The sequence below is a fragment of the Sinocyclocheilus grahami genome, unplaced genomic scaffold, assembly GCF_001515645.1.
Source record: "Sinocyclocheilus grahami isolate Dianchi unplaced genomic scaffold, SAMN03320097.WGS_v1.1 scaffold302.1, whole genome shotgun sequence".
In the NCBI taxonomy this organism is placed as follows: domain Eukaryota; kingdom Metazoa; phylum Chordata; class Actinopteri; order Cypriniformes; family Cyprinidae; genus Sinocyclocheilus; species Sinocyclocheilus grahami.
In genome coordinates this window covers 1,011,657-1,016,413 of record NW_015505481.1, presented here as the reverse complement: position 1 = coordinate 1,016,413, position 4,757 = coordinate 1,011,657, and positions in this window count along the sequence as shown.

The following is a 4,757-nucleotide window of genomic DNA, read 5'->3' as shown; positions in this document are numbered from 1 at the left end:
TTCCACCCATGCAAAGCAATTAAAATTGCCATCATCTCTACTGTATATACTCCTAATTTATTAGATGTTCTTTTACTAATTTCTATTTCGGAATTGCCACCCCAAACCCTGTTTTTCCTGTCTCTGGTTTTTTAGCACCATCTGTATAAATTTGTATGAATTCACTATAATTACCTCCTACTCGGTTATTAAATACATTTTTAAAATTAATTTCTTCCATTGCTTTCTTTTTCTCCTTAAGCACAAATCTACCTCAGGCCAAGCAATCTTCCAAGGGGCAATCTCTGGAAAAACTACCGTAGGGCTTATTCGCAAGTTAAACCACCAAAGCAAGCACAAGCTTTAGTAAGTAGAGGCTCCAAGGAAAAAATGAGCCAGTGCAGTGAACGAGAAGAATGATTTGTTTCCTTGAAAGGTTTGTTCAAAACACTGACTGATTCATGTATTAAAAGAATCATTCACGAACAACACTTGACTTGCTGCAGGTCAACATGCACGTGTCAAATGTCACGTTACGCTTTCTCTTATATAGCCTATAGCTGCATATTCTTGAATGTTTGTCAGGCTATTCTGTACCTACATTTCTATTTACATTATAATTCTGGGTCTGCCATATTGAGTTAATTAGTTAAACGGAAGAGGGTGCTGTTTGCTCAGATCCTAAGTCTGGACATGAATTAAACTCCTCTGTAATTCACATGAACTCAGCAGATCAGTAAAGTCTGACAGCAAATATAGGTCGATCACTATAATTTAGACAATTATACCGTGATTGCCACCTTTAATTTATGCTGTTGTCTCTAGATGTTGATTAAAGCAACAATTCACCCCCCCCAAAAAAAATACTTAGGCTATCCAAGATGTAGATGAGTTTTTCATTACATAACCTGCTCACCAGTGGATCCTCCGCAGTGAATGGGTGCCATCAGAATGAGCGACCAAACTGCTGATAAAAGCATCACAATAATCCACAAGTAATCCACACGACTCCAGACCATCGATTAACATCTTGTCAAGCAAAAAGATGTGCAAGAAACAACTTCATCAAGATGCTATTTACTTAAAACTGTTGCTTCCAGCTAAAGTACAAGTCTCCTATCCATATTGCTTTCTCCAGTGAAAAAGTCAGACGGATGTACTGTTACTTCCTCTACAGTCAAAAATTTGGGTGTTATATTAAGACAGCAGCTTGTCTTTTGAAAATCATATTTCCCATGTTACAAAAACAGCATTCTTCCATCTTAGAAACATTGCCAAGTTACGAAACGTTACCTGTTTCTGATGCAGAAATGCTAGTTCATGCATTCATGACCTCTAGACTGGACTATTGTAATGCACTGCTAGCTGGTTGTCCAAAATGCAGCGGCTAGAGTCCTTACCAGGTCAAGAAAATATGATCATATTACTCCAATTTTACAGTCTCTGCACTGGCTACCTATTAAGTTCTGTATCAGTTACAAAATATTATTACTTACCTACAAGGCCCTTAATGGGTTAGCTCCTGCGTACCTAACCAGTGTTGGGGGTAACGCATTACAAGTAATGCGAGTTACGTAATCAGATTACTTTTTTCAAGTAACTAGTAAAGTAACGCATTACTTTTTAATTTACAAGAGAATATCTGAGTTACTTTTTCAAATAAGTAACGCAAGTTACTTTTTTTCCGGTTTATTGATTGACAGCTCTCCTGTCCTCATGTTGAGAGAAATCAAAAGATGTTACTGTAGTTCTAAAATAAATATGAATATGCATTAATTCATCTCACTAACAATAAAAAACACTGATTCAGTTTTCCTCAAAATTAATAAAAAATAATGCAACTCAGAATATGACGCAAACCTGCAATAATTAAATGTTAAACAACACAAATATCCTTTATGTATTTAATCCCATTCTATTAACCAATGTCTTTGCTTCTGATCTTCGATGATCCAGTTCAACCATATTAATAAGCAAAAATTACTCTAGACAAACATTTGTGTGTCTTTTTTTATTGCTGAAGTGTGTTGAAATTTCTTCTTCTGTATTCTACTGTACGGACGTAACTTTACTTTTTCCTTCAGCCTGAGGCTTATTCATTTCACTTTTGGTGTGAAAAGTCTTTTATATTTGCCAAAAATATAACTTTTTTATTTTAAAAACAAACAAGCAAGCCCTGTCCATATTTAAAAAGTAACGCAAAAGTAACGTAACTCATTACTTTCCATAAAAAGTGACTAAGTAACGTCATTAGTTACTTTTTTATGGAGTAACGCAATATACTTTTTTATGGAGTACAAAAAGTAACTTTCCCCAACACTGTACCTAACTAGTCTGCTACCACACTACAATCCATCACGCTCCCTAAGGTCGCAAAACTCTGGACTTTTGGTAGTACCTAGGATAGCAAAGTCCACTAAACTAGGTAGAGCTTTTTCACATTTGGCTCCCAAACTCTGGAATAGCCTTCCTGATAACGTTCGGGGTTCAGACACACTCTCTCTGTTTAAATCTAGATTAAAGACACATCTCTTTAGCCATGCATTCACATAACATATCTCATAACCTTGTACTTCAGTTACATCTGATCAAATGCACATTTCATTCTTTTGCTTGGGTTGAGCACATCATTTTTTGCTTAGTTGGAACATTTTTCTCACTTACCTTGGATCCAGCCCTTACAAAGACTTGATGACCGAACACCTGAGAAGAGATGATGCCAACCCTCAGACAACATACAAAACTACCAAATTTTGCAATACATGAAATTAACTAACTACTTGATTTTTACCGTACATTTCTGCCATATGGACATCAACTTGAGATAGTCACCACTGATACTACTAAGTAATAGCTTATCAGTGGTGACTATCTCAAGCTATCTAAAACTTTAATGTTCTGTAAAGCTGCTTTGCAACGATTTGCATCATGAAAAGCATTATACAAATAAACTTGAATTGAACTGAATTGAAATAGGTATGAAACAGATCAAGCACTGTTTACAAGCAAAAACAGTTCAGTGATTTTTGATGTGAGAAAACAACAGGGGATTGACTTTTGCTTAATTATGGATTATAAACGTGTGTTTTGGCCAGAAATGATGGCCACTAATGAGTTAATGCTGGATTTGTTTCTTACAAACACACAGTTTTTCACAAGATGTTAGTTAATGGACTGGGGTCGTGTTGTGGATATTTGGTGTTTTTATCAGCTTTGGACTCTCATTCTGATGGCACCCATTCGCTGCAGAGGATCCATTGGTGAGCAAATGATGTAATGAAGAAACAAACTCATCTATATCTTGAATTTTCATCAAATTATTCCTTTAAATTCTGCCATGTAGTTTTTATCATTTACAGATATTTCAGTGAAATATTTTGGAAATATTTCTTCATGTGCAGTTAACTCTGTAAAGGTTTCTGTCACCTGTTGTATTGTAGTATTTTGGGAATAGTATAGTAATGTTATAATACCTATAATTGTATCCATTGAAATGTATAAAATTATAATGATATTTTGGCATTGTTATTGTCAGGCACATTTGAGCAGAGATGAATGATTTGACCTGCAGTCACCTGGCTGGAGATGCTCCATTATGCTGCTCTCAGAGACACAGGTAAACCACTTAAGGCCAAAATAAATGCAGAAATGTTGTGAATATAACATGTCTTGGACTGCTACGGTCTTGATTCCTTTCAGCTGCAACCTCCATTAGAGTAGCTTACGGCCCCTTGCATTTGTGTTAAAGCACTAATGGCAGTTTCTCATGGACACCCATCAATTTAGGACACATGGGACGTGTCTTTATCTTCAGAATGTGGTCCCAGGCTATTAAAGGGTATCTGTGTAAATTCTCTTTGATGAAGCATCACTGCTTTTATGAACTGCTGTCCTACCTGCCACTTAAGTTACTCTTTGCACTGTTAAGCCAAAGAATAGCCAGCGGCTACCCATCAAAAGCTTGACCCCCATCGGCAAACCATTGCAGGAAGCTCTTCATTCAGGATCCATTAAGCGTATTCAGAGCAGTGCCCCATTCTGTATGCCCATCATGTAATAAATGATGGATGGAATAAAAATAGGATGTGCTAAAGTTAGGAAGTAAATGGCTGAAGGGAGAACTGGTCAGTGGCTATTAGTCTGTTTCTGTTTGTGAAACACAAATTCAAACTGGTTAATGCATTGTCTAAATGCAGCAATGTTAATAATACTGATTAAATGCATTGAATACACTTAAAAAGCAGTCAGTTTGGATAAGAATCACTTCTCATAGTTTGGTCATGACATTTGACAATAGGTCTGGTGTTCTAGTATTGTGATATGATACAGACATTATACTGGAGGTTTGACAATCAACTCTCAGAATATGGTTTAATCCCTCTAGAATTGTGCGTATGTACAATCTGGTACACCATTAATCTTATCAAGCCTATATTTAGCATAGGTATTACTACTTTAAATTATATTTATATCACGTTTTGTCTACAGTATTTTAGCCGTGGTTCCCTTTGGTTTCACTTTGTTTTCCATATTCACATTATCAACCAGATTTTGTTTAGTTAATGATATAAGCAGTTTTCATTTTAGATGGATTCTGTGGTGAGTTTTTTTTTCTTGCCTTGTTTTTATGAAACAGCCATTTGTTCCCAATGTTTTTGCCTGTCTTTCACCAAGACATCCCTTGTTTCATTTAGCATTAGCCAAAAATGCATTGCATGGTGACAGTGGTCTAACAAAAGGGGGCTCATCTGATCTGCTGCTCCTGCTGTCCCGCAGGC